The sequence below is a fragment of the Zonotrichia leucophrys genome, chromosome Z, assembly GCF_028769735.1.
Source record: "Zonotrichia leucophrys gambelii isolate GWCS_2022_RI chromosome Z, RI_Zleu_2.0, whole genome shotgun sequence".
Classification (NCBI taxonomy): domain Eukaryota; kingdom Metazoa; phylum Chordata; class Aves; order Passeriformes; family Passerellidae; genus Zonotrichia; species Zonotrichia leucophrys.
Window position 1 is genome coordinate 25,908,028 of NC_088200.1, and position 12,663 is coordinate 25,920,690.

The 12,663-nt window shown below is 37.6% G+C and overlaps 1 protein-coding gene across 4 annotated transcripts in view; it reads left to right on the forward strand.

The window, feature by feature from the left end:
- Positions 1 to 12,663, forward strand: part of GHR (growth hormone receptor) — a 177,160-nt gene that overhangs the window by 84,934 nt on the left and 79,563 nt on the right. For 3 of the 4 annotated variants that reach the window (XM_064736068.1, XM_064736071.1, XM_064736069.1), the window contains one exon: positions 10,686 to 10,753. The exons of the other annotated variant lie outside the window; for it this stretch is intronic. The gene's annotated coding sequence lies outside the window, so the exon portion shown is untranslated. The remainder of the gene's footprint in view (positions 1 to 10,685; positions 10,754 to 12,663) is intronic. 4 annotated transcript variants of the gene reach the window in all.

Sequence of the window (12,663 nt, forward strand, 5' to 3'; positions counted from 1 at the left end):
ATGCATACCATTGTGAGCTGTTCACATTTTTAATATTACAGACTCTTATTTTTTTGCTAATCACTGTTTAAGGACATCATTAATCCCTGATGTTCTCAGTTAAGAATAAACTATGACAGATAGAGAACAGCAGGAAAAGGCCTTGAAGCAGAAGTATAAGGACTCTGTTCATCTTTCATTAAGAAAAGAAATTCTCATCACCATCACAACTTTTTCTAACAGGTGAAAATATTCTTTTCCCATAATGACTTGGTTTATTGAAACTTGACATTCATGTAGAATTCTTAAACATTTATACATTTGAACTAGAGAAAATAAGGGAAATTCACTTGAGTTATTTTTTCTTAGTTTGTAGACTGTCAACTTCATTTGAACCCAGCCAACTGGGTTTCTATTATGTTTTATATCTCCATTATAATTTCAACTGAATAGGGGTCTGGTCACAACATATTTACTCTCTGGTATAAACCTAACTGTTTCAGTTTTCTTCTGCAGTTAAATCCAAATTGGTATCTCTTGATGCTTCCAACGACAATAATGTTCTTTAAATGAGCACTCTTTGCTCATTTGGTGGTTTGAAGTGCCTGTTTAATTCTTATAGTGCAGCAGATCCTTATGCTCACACAGCTGCCACCATCAGGGAGGTTTTTAAAGAGGTTGGTACCGCTCACCTGGGTGCTGGTATCTTCTCATAGAAGTACAGTAACTTTTCTTGAGTCTTCATATTTATTTAATTGAAGGCAAATTTTCAAGTTGTTGCTGCGTTTAAGAACAGCTAATTGTGATAACTGTTTGCAAAATCTTTGTTTTACTACAAGATATTTCTACAGCTACAGTTATGGAAGGTGGGCTGTTTCCTTAATGCTTTAGGCTGATATACCTTGGGCTTAACAGGAGCAAGCCACAAGATTGCTGGATGAAATCCTGAACACAGTAAACAAGTGGGAAATATACCTCTGAGAGGTTGCTGTCTCTCCACAGTCAGAACCACACTAAAAAAAACCTGATTGTGAAGAGAGGATTTGAGCAGCAGCAGAGGAGCTACACACAATATTCATACTATTTTTCACCCACAGCTGGGCAGGGCAGTGTGTAAACACAGAGTGGTGTCTGCCACTGTTGCCATGCAATGCCATGCCCTTGCTTGGAGAGGAAAGAATCTGATTAGTATGAGCCATCAACTTTTTTCACTGCAATTCTTAGATCTGTGGTTTATTAAACATCCAGATTCCTTAGTAAAAGTGCCGAATGATCCCAGGGTTTTGCTCTACGGTTATTTTACAGAGCAAGTACTGCTAAGCTGCTTACCTGTGTGATTCATAATTTTTTCTACAAGGTGATGCATAAAGAAGGCTTTATTCTGCATCCCTTTTGCTCAGTGTAATACCACAGTGACAGGAGTGCAACAATGTTTATTGTAATATTCTGAGTGTTTCGCAGCTGCATGTCAGTCATGTGGAATTAGCTTATTAATGTTGATGAGAAGTCTCATCCAAAAAGTGAGTGCAAGAAAGGAATAACCTTTTACACTTCTGGCTGGTTCATCATGCATGCTTACAAAGGATCTTGCCATAATTCACAATCCTAACCTGGCAGAGAAGCAGGTATCTGGCTGGTGTTAGTTTTGGCAGTTGGTTCCTTTGTAGCTTAGAGTCTTAATTAAACCTTTGAGAGCCTTGGGGATTACTTAAACATACATGCAAATTATCTTAGTGTTCAGGAATTTTATATGTTTATTTTTAAAGACCTTCCTTCATTCCTTTTCTAGGACTGGATTGGAGAAGAACGTATTACCATAAAGGTTTCTAAAAATATATTTATGCATAAAATGCATATTATGATAAAGGATTTCTCTCTGGGGTTCAGATTAGGAGTTATATTCAGTACTTTTCCTGTTGCTATTCCCTGCTGAATTTCTTCATCTGATAATATTACTGTTTAGGAAGTGGTAACATACGCATCTAACAAGTTAATTGTAAAAGCCCAAAAGGGGTAATTTGATTGTGCTACTGAAACAATGGTAGTCAAGCATTCTGGTTGCGGTTGCCAGTTTTAAATTACCACGATTGCTGTAAATCATGCAAAGGAATTGTGGGAAACAGAACTTTCAGCTTTTCATTAGAAATGCCCCATTTTCTGTCCAGGATTGCTCAGCCATCTGTCTAACAGACTGCAGTGGTGCTTCACAGGCCATTCCTTCAGCAACCCAGGGCAGTAAGAGTGGTGTGAGGGAACATTCCTTAGTGTTGCAGCATCTTTGAAATCTTAACTATGCAGGTTGGTGGCTGAGAATCGAGTCCACTTCTCAAGCTAAATGATGCATAAGCAGGCACTGGCAATTTTCCATGCTAGGAACTCTTCATATGTTTCACATACCCGTAATTAGCTGGTTAGCACTTTGCTGTATAAGAGATGCTTCTCCTTTTTACCTTTAAAAAATAGAGTCCAACTCCAGCATTCCTGAACTAATGTATTCTCTGTCCTTGTGTGATTTCACTAAGGTATCAGAGGACCTGGTAGCACCCTGTAGAAACATTCTGGAGAATCAGAAAGGAAAATACCACACTCAAAGATTTCAAGTAGTGTGTAGGGGGAAATAAGTGTCAATTTTAAAATGAAGTCAAAATATCTCCCATTTTGAAACTTTTTATTTTACATATTCATGTTACCCATGTTGTTGGTATTGGACTGAGATGCAGGCTATTCCCAGGAAGCCCTAGTCCTGTTGTAGATACTCTATATTTGCCCTGTGGTGGAGAGGGGAAAGTAGTTCACACTGCATGTGGGGGCTTATTTCTTTCTGGGGTGTTTAACAAAATGGCACTTGAAGAGAATGATATTTTGTTAAATGAGTTCTGAGCTAGGACAACTGAAGAATTTAACTGGTAAGCAACTGAACTGCTGGTTCAATGTATATATAGCCTTACCAGTTTGTTTTTGCTGTCTAAAAGTGAGCAAAGTTGTATGAGTAATGTCAAAATCACTATTCTGCGATGGAAGTGAGTGGTATTTGGGTTAGTGTCTCTTGCCATTATAAGGCATTCCTAATGCTTAACTCTGCCCTGATCCTTCCAGTGAAATTTATACCACTTGAGCACATCATATGGCCACAATGTGTATGTGTAGGAGTTGGGATTTCCAGGATGCTAGTGCCTACATCTGTCACAAATATGTGAAATGTGCTGGGATTCCTAATCTTTTATTTTGGCCTACCACATTTCACTAACTCTACATTGTTTTGTATCTGCTCTTCTTCTCTTTAAAGGCAAAAAAAGAAAAGAAAAGGAAAATATTAAAAGGTTTCTCTGCAGAAATTTACATCTGCCTAAGTACACATGGCATGGAAACAAATATAGCAGTCATTCTAATCATAAGCACAAATTATTATGAAAGGGAGGCAGTTGCCACTTTATTTTTAAAAATGCATATTTATGAAGTAATGTAGATAGAAGTCATCTGTATCTCAGTTCAGTTAACAGCAGAGTAATTGATATGTTTTGATTAATCATAAGCTAGTGTGATGTTGTTCTTAGTGTGGAGACAGCTACTATCTTTCAAGAGCATTAGCTATTTGTGCTTATCAAGTATAAGCAGTGGTAGTGAAATGCCGTCTGATTGCCTTAATTTACTATTATTTTGGCATCAAATAAAAGAAACAAAGTAATTTTCAGTGAAGAAGTCGTTATATCTGATAGACACTTCAAATTTCCCTTAGTGTTCTTTTGTGATGATATGGCAATAAAAAACCTGTTCTTCAGCTGTATGCAATCTTTCGCTGAAAATTAGATCAGTGAACTCTTAACTTGATTTTCTTCTTTGTACAGCTTTAAGCTGTTCAACTAATTTCTTTCTGGCAAGAATTTCCTTTTTTTTTTTTTTTAAATCACTTGAGGGGGGGATTTATTTAAATTTACTTTGGCCTTTAAATGTCTTTCATTTCAGTTATCCTTTAACCTTTGAAGTAAGATTTGGGTAAAATTTTAAACAATGTCTTCAAACAAATTCTTGCCTTTTTATATAATACTGCAGTGGATACTAAGTTCAGGGGGAAGAAAAGAAAAATTTTGCAGGCCTTCATTGAATCTCACTTCTGTTAAAGTTAGTTTGAGTTTACAGTTATTTTCAGTTTATTCCCAGCTGTATTTTTCAGTGTGACGAGAGAAATTCATTTGGAGTAAGAAGTAGGAGGATTGTGCTAAGTCAGAAGAATTTACATATATGCAAAGCTGCTGTTTCTGGGTGAGGCTTCCAAAAGATAAGAGGGAAGGAGGGAGTGAGTTTGAAAGTAAGGAGCTAAAATGGAAACCCTCACAAAAAAACCCAGATTTGTGGAGTTAAATCAGAGCAGTGAGCAAAGAAGACTGAGAGTAGAATTAAGATTCTGATTTGTTTTCCAAAAAAAAAAATTTCAGGAATTTTCTTGGGGTGCAAAACATCCATATTTTAAAGACTGGCTGATTAGACTTCTAGTGAGTGGATGTGTTTGGCTTGATGAGTTTGAGGTGAAAATTGTAGGCAGATTCATGACACTTCTGGGCTGGTAGAACAGAGAATTTTGCAAGATGAGAAATACTGAACTTATTTATAATGGAAAAGTAGAGCCCTAGAGTGAAAGGTCAGAAAACAACATGAGAGAGGGACAGAGAGCAAGAGGAAGGAGATGAAGGATTTAGAGTAGACCAAAACCAAAAATTCATCTAGTTAATAGTTGAGAGAAATCTTCCGGCTCTTTCAACACTAATCCACTCCTTTCCTCCTTTCTCCAAAATCAAATATATCAGAGGGGGAAAGTAGTAGATGAGTTGCACTGGCTGGCCCATGTGGAGCAGCTGTGTGGCAGCTCCCTGGTGTATTTTACCTGCACTGTTCAGAGATCTCTCAGTAAGCAGGAGATTGATGTGACCTGCAGTTACCTTCTCTTTCCTGAGCTCTGTCTTAGAATGGCTTGAATGTTGACTCATAAAAGGAACACAGAGTTTGTTCGGTGTTCTCCATAATGCCCCTGGAACACTTTTTGGATACCTAGAAAAGAAGCTGGGCCTCTGTAGCAGAGTGACACCACCCATGCTGTCTGAATGATGCTATCCTTGAGTCATCGCCCATGTGGGAAGAGCTGATCTGTGGGCCAGCCTGAAGATGAGCTGTTGATCAGCACAGACTGTGCTGTACAGAACTGTGAGTTTTGTTGCTCTGTTTTGAATCTTCCTTGGTTATTTCGAACATTTTGCCGTAGCATGTTTTCCAGCTCATGGTGAATAAGAAATCCAAAGTTTGTTACATGACATCCAACCACCTCACCAGCATATCTACCTTACCAGGCTTTTCTTGTCCTCTGTCTTGCCCTGCCTGTGCAGTGATCCTTGTCCCTTTGAACTAAGTGGAAATAGTGAATATTTAGACTTAGTTAAATATTTTATTTCTCTATTAATTTCTCTACACAAGTTTAATTCCACCCTCAGGCTTTGTTACACTCTTAATTCTTCTCACTTAATTTTTCTAATGCTCAGGGAGTGTCATTTGAGCTCTTTCTTGCTCTGTCAGAATTAAATTCATCTGTGCTCATTCAGGTACGTTTTATTCGCACTTCCCTATGGACAAGTCTAGTTCTTAGAGATGTGATAGGACCCACAATGTCCTAAAAAGCTGAAAGATTCTTAGGAGTCATTCATCAAGAGTATGAGCTCCCTTTGAAGGAGAGGGCTGAGGGGCATGCATGTATTCTCCCTGCCAGTCTTGATACTTGCTGTAGTCATTGTGGCAGCTGTGGCATTCTGAAAGAGTGGGTCTGTGGTATGCTTATGAGAAAAAGAGGATGTATTGTTGCTTGAAACTGGCTTTCCTGTGTGAATTATTTAAGTAAATCAATTAATTGTTGGGGTGATTTCTCCTGATGGTTGTCACTACAGCTGTGGTTATAGGAATGGATTGCTACTGGTAGGAAATGCTCTCACAGGATGAATCTCTTCCTACTTCAGTATTCTGTGCACTGGCTTTCACAGGTAAAACTGAGTGTAGCAGATTCTGTCTGCTGGGCTCTCTAGCAGGCTGATACTCGGAAGCAGCAAATTCATGGCATGGTGACTGTTTTGGCATTTGGGTATGATTTTATGTGATAATTTTAATTAAAAATTCATGAGTTTGGAGAAGAATACTCACCCTGGTGAGAAGCACTTTCGGTTTCTCACGCTGCTACTTAAACTGAAATTGCTGGAAACAATTGCTTTCTTTTTTAGGTCTTTGAAAAATCAGCTGCCAAAGTAAACTATATTTCATAAAAAAACTTAAATCATTGATTGATCTTAAGTTCCAAATGATAAAATTACTGAAATGTTCTGATATCAGCATGTGGTCTGAGGACTTAGTACTACTTTAGAAGGAAACAAAGCATTCTAAAAATTGCACAAAGCCATATCTACAGTTTTTTTTACAGATCTGTGACCAAATTCTGAAACGCTACTTTTATCTTTATAACCGTTATTGTGAATTTTCAGTCTGACAATGATCAATTCTATAATTCATGCTGCCCTGGCAATCTTAACTGATGTCCACTGTTCTGATTCATTATTTTTGGCAAGACAAGGTAGCATGCACCAGAGTTATGAGGAACAAGTTGAATTGAAAGTTGCTTGAAATATGATGCCTTTTTTCTCTCTCTCTCTCTTTTTTCTTTCTTTTTTTTAACCCTAGAGTTTCTTTTTGGTAAAAATTTTTTATTTATCTGTGTAGGTCACTATTTTCATTCTGAGTTTGGTATATTATTTTTCTTAAATCGTGTTCAGGTTTTATTTCCAGAAAGTTGACTTCATTCTTCTTTGTGCCCAGTACAGAACTGCTTACAGAAATAGATGCTTGTAAATAATCTTTTCAAAGACTCACATTGTAACAAGTGAAGCCCTTGATCCCTTCATCTAGGTTTTTAAACACTGAACAGGTAAATAAGTGCTTCATGAAATTAATTATTCAGTAATGGAAAATGAGTATTCAAGTTTATAATAATGGGTGAAGGGATGAATTGAACTTTACATGAAACTTACCATTAAATGAAAGAACAAAGAAACATAATTTGCATCGGTATAAATGGACATGGTTTGTGGGAATCTAGTTATTAAGCCTAGAAGCATTCTTTGTAACATCTATTCAGTTACTATCAGCACCAGTTAGTCCACTATGATGAAACTTCTGAAATAACCTGAGGTTTGGGAGAACTAACAAAACCCACATCTCTTTGTTTGGGTTCTTCAAAATATTTGGGAGTCCTTGATAATTTGCAAGTCACTTCTATACTGAGGCAATTAAATTTACAAACACATTATTAAACATACCTTACAAAGGCAAGGAAACCGCGAATTCCTTTGTTTTTAAGGACATCATTTACCATCAAGGTATAATTATGTCATAAGGAAGCTGTTAGAGATTATCTGATTAGGCATATAGGACTCTCTTCAGTGAAGCTTTATGATGTCTGAAGTGGGAAGAGGAAGCCTTTGTTTTAAGTGAAAGTGTTAAGTGAGTTTACTTGATTGTCTTTTGCAATTATTCAGTATTTCTGTTGTGGACTGTATAAACAAATATGACAGAGTTGGAAATAAATACCTATATGAAATAACTATAGGCATGTAAATATGTAAGTAAATTTATATTCCTAATTCAGTCTAATATTGGCTACAGGCTGGAAGCTGAGTCCTGCCATCTGTGCTGTTCCTGCCAACCCCTGAAAATAGGCCTCTTTGAATTCCTGAGTCTGATTTAAGATTGTTGATTTAATATTTTTAGAAGGAAAAACAAGCCTAAATCAATGGAGAAGTACTTGGCTGGAGATTTCACTTGCACAAGATACGTGTTCTCACTTGAGACCTTAGGTAAAAGACTCTGGAGGAATTCTCCACCCGATTCCTATGTAAATTCTGACCCCAGCCCCAAAAAAAATCCTGCTAATGATACTTTCTGTTCCTTAGTTAGCCACAGGTAAAGAAATCTTAGTTTTTGATACTGGTGGTCTTTTAGTTGAACTCAATTTTTCATTGGCTGGATAACACATTGTTTTATTCTTTTCCTGAGATGTATCAAAAAGACTTAAAGCTAAAGAGGCAGTGTGGATGTAAATGTACATGAAAATCAGCAGCAGAATTTAAGAGAAAGTAAATGATGGCTATGACAAGAACTTGCAACATGAAATGGAAACTTGTATTTATACATAAAACCTTTAATTTAAATATATACATCGATGCAAGCCCAGGCAGTCTTAGGAAAGATGAGTGGAAGGGTATGAATTAAATGCTCAGATTTCCCAAGTGCCTCATTGTGACTGACTTCCAAGGAGGAATTCTGGAGCTGTGTTCCTTCTGTTGATCTAATAAAAGGATCGAATAATAGAATGTTTAAAATAGAATGGAAGAAAAATACAAAATCTACTCTAAAATGTCCTTGTTGTATAGGCATCAGAATTTGAGGCATAGAATATCTCTTTTGGGTCTCTCTTTCCATGGGTGACACAGGCCAGTAATGCCATGTATAATCATCATTGAGTTAGGGAACTGGATTGGAGATCTCCCTACAAGCAATGTTGGGCTCTGAAATAAAATGTTGAGTCTTGCTTGAGACCTTTAAAATATTTTTTTCCCCGATCTATTAACTTCTTTGTTGTAGGGTTATTCTTCAGATTTAGGTTTTAGAAAGTAGAAATTTTGAAAGTTTGAAGAAAGATAAGACTAAAAGCAACAAAAAATGTTTCTTCTTCAGCAATTTTTAGAGTTTGGAAAACAGCTGTTAAAAGCCATAGTATATATGGCTCCTGTGGCTTTGTTAAAGAGACAGCTCTCCAGCACTAAGAGTATTTGTTTCCAGAATTGTGGAGGATTACCACAATAGAAATATATTTAGAATATGAAAATATATAAAGTATATATGTAGCTTGCAACAGAGGGCAATAGAAAAACCACAGCTAAGATGTAAATCTTAGTGACTTTTTGCCTGTTACATGATACCTCAGTAGTGATTGTTGAAGAACAAAATTAAGACCCGTATTTTATAATAACAAAATATTTATTTTGAACGTGATTTGTACATTCACTCATATTCCAGCAGTATTTGAGACCACAAGTATCTCAGCATATTGCAGGAACATCTGGTGAGGCCTGGACGCCTCACTCAGCCCTTGGCTGGACATCTAGAGTCGGTGGAAGGGGCTGCGTTTTAGCCCTTCAGTCCTACATGCCTGTGTACTTCCGAGCCACACTTTTCAGTCCTGGCTGACTACAACACCTTTCTTCTTAGCAAGCTTCTGTACACCCCTTTCTTTAATGCTTAATCTCTTCACAGGGGCTTCTTCTTGATAGCACGAGTCATGCAGACCTTGGAGCTGTGTGGTCAGTGGTGCAGGGTTTAGGCATTGCTCTGTGCAAGCCAAGTGATGTCCAGGTTCCCCTGACTGCAGAAGCTCTTAGGAAGTGCAGTTCAGGACTAAAAAGCTGAGAACATACTTTAGAAGTGTAGAAAGAACAGCCCATTATGCTACATAATTTTGAGTGAAACTCAAAATACCCAGTAACTAAAGAAGAGTTGAATTTCTCGTGTCAGTGAAATCTGAGCCCTGCTAAGCTGAAATGGCAAATTTTAGCCTTTTTGAGAAAAAAGGAGTGATAGTGAGGCAGGAAGCGAAGTAGCTGTTTTAGGATACGGCAACAAAGTGGGCTTTTTGTATTTGTTGTTGAGTGAAGAGAAGGCTGGAGAAAGTAACCACTCACAGGCAACGCTTTGTTTGAATGTGACCAATTTGTAGAATTTGTAAAGCCAGACATTTAAACATTAGGAATGCTTAGGGTAGCAGCTACAAGATTTAATGGCCAAACTAAAATCAAACGTAGAAGAGATAGAGATAAGGTAAATTTGCTGTTATCCCCTAAATCTCTCTCCTTTGTTCTCAAGAATGATGTGCTAAGGTTGCACCATTCCAAAAAGTAGAGAGGGAGAGGGAACCCTGGAGGTTTCGTCTTTGCCTGAGTTACATACTAAGGCCCCAGTACGCCTAAAATAACATTTGTATCTCTGAATTATAAACCCTGTACTTCAAAGCATAAAATGTTTACTCACTGTGCTGGTTAGTCATGAGCTTTTTTGATCCAATAAATACTGTTTGTATGTTTCTGTATTAACAGTTTGCCAAGTCATTCTATATACTATGTCTTTTCTTAGAGCACTGACAATTTTGGCAGCATACATTTATTGGGTGATTTTCTGAATATGTTGTATTTACTTTACAAAAATTCTGTATTTTTTCTTCTTCCTTTTTACAGTCTTAGTTCAGTGAACCAGTTTTTATTCCTGCTTTAGTTAGTGTTAATAGATTTGTTTTTCCATATCAACTGACATTTTATGTGCCTATTGAGAAATGTTTAATCAAAAAGGAGATTAATTGAATTGCATTAATTGCATTAAGTGATCTGGCTGGGAAGAAGGGGATTGGACCAGATAATGTCTGACACTGTTGCAGTGCCTGATTTTCTCCATTTCTGTTACACAGATCACCAGTTACTTGTACCCAGTAGTTTGTTTACTTGAACAGCAAGTTAAAGTGATGGAGATTTTTTTAAATTAATATTATTTTTCTTCTAGTAAATTCCAGTTTTCATTTTGTTTCAGCCTTGTAAAATATTTTTTGTTCTTTATTTCTATTTTTGATTCCTCAGTATTTCTTCGGTTCCATTGAAGAGCAATCTAGTGCTTATTGTTTCTGCTCCATGTGGATTATCACCAGGTACAGTAATCCATTATGTATTTTTCTTAATTAACTGGCTATTACCTTGATAGTAAAAAGGTGCTCCAGACTTCAAGCAACATTTTTATGTCTATGCTCTTTTGAAGTTAGTTTCATAAGTGTGGACATAAGAAGTGTCTACAATAATCCAGTAATATATTTTTTTCTAATATATTTTTCTCTTTTCTTTGTCATTTTCCTGCTAATTTATCAAAAGACTTTTCCTTTTAAGTTACTGATATGTCAGCAAGAGTTTCAGCTAATAGAGTTCTGGGTTTCCAACTGCCCAGATCTCAAAATACTTTCTGTAAACATTGACTAAGCTATTCTTCATAACATTCCTCCAGCACAAGAAGATAATTAGCTGTAGCTGGGAATATGACATATTTCACTTAAGAAAGGCAGTCTGACTTTCTGGATACCACTAGAGCTATGTTGTTTGACAAGTGAAATTGCTAGGATTTCTGTTTGCATCCTTTAAATACTGGTGGTTTCTTTTAAAAGGTCAAAGAGGTGTATTAATTCCTATATTTGGCCTTGTACCACAGTGTAGACGTCCTGAGCTATCTGTCCGCATATACTCTTGTAACCATAATGCAGTGGAAAACATAAATTCATCTTTTATCCTACCATGAGTGCCAAAAATGAATCAGTTGTTACTCAGCTTAGTGCTGCTAAGAAAATGTTCCGGTTATTGTTATGTCAAAGGGGCAAAGACTGCCAAGTCTGTAAGGACAGAAATGTGGTTCAGTGAAGTATTTAAAGCATGAAGGGCAGGATTTATTGTTAGACTCCTAAAGATATGAATAGATTGAGGAGGGGAGGGGGAAAAGACTCTGATTTGGAGCTAGAATGTGATCCCTTGTCCAGAGTAGATTGGTGAGACAAGTGTAAAGTTAAACAGATTCAAAGCTTTTGGTGAGACAAGTGTAAAGTTAAACAGATTCAAAGCTTTTGGTGTCTGAACAGAAGAAAAAGGGAATGATGACGGAAGGTTCTGATGTGTTTTCTTTGTGTTTCCTTGAAGGAATAACCTAATGTCAGGTTTGACATTAGGAAATTTGAATTTCCTAATGTCAAACCTGAACTTCTCCAGTGCAGCTTCATTCCTCTTCCTTGTGTCCTGGCACTGGTCACCAGGGAGTGATCAGCACCTCCCCTTCCCTGCCCCCAGGAGGAAAGTGTACCTTGCTGTGCCAGGTTCCCCCTCAGCCTTCTCCTCTCCAAGCTGAGCAAGCCAACTCACTTCAAATGGTCTTCGTAAGTCTTGCCCTGAAGGGGTTTCGCCATCTGGGTCACCCTTCTCTGGACACATGTAAACAATCTGGTGTCATTCTTACACTGTGGCACCCAGGAATGCCCTCAGCACTGGAGGTGAGGCTGCCCCAGTGCAGAGCAGAGCAGAGCAGGACAATCCCTCCCTTGCCTGGCTGCTGATGCTGTCCCTGATGCCCCCAGGACACGCTTGGCCCTCCTGGCTGCCAGGGCACTGCTGGCTCATGTTCAGCTTGCCATAAAATGATTGGAATGACTCAAAAGTGCATGTGAAGTGTCCGTTTTTCCTTTTGTTTGAGATAAATACTTTCAAAAGGTTTAGGGAAAAGTAGTTCAAGACTCTCAGTAAGTGTCACATATCACAACTGATGCAATCTAGGGAAATAAAGTGCTTTTCAGATAAAATTAGGATACTTCCCAGACAAATTGTTTTGTTTTCCTTTGAGTTAAGGTGAAGAGTAGTGGTTTAACTGGAAACAGAAAGAAATAAAATACAAGAGAAATAGAATGAAGAGACAGGATTCCTTAGGTCAATCTCAGGAACACAAATGCTCTGGAAATAGGTGCCAGATATCACAGGTGCCAGGAGTCCTCTGACACATCCGTTAGAGGTAGCCCAGCATAATGGAGAAGCA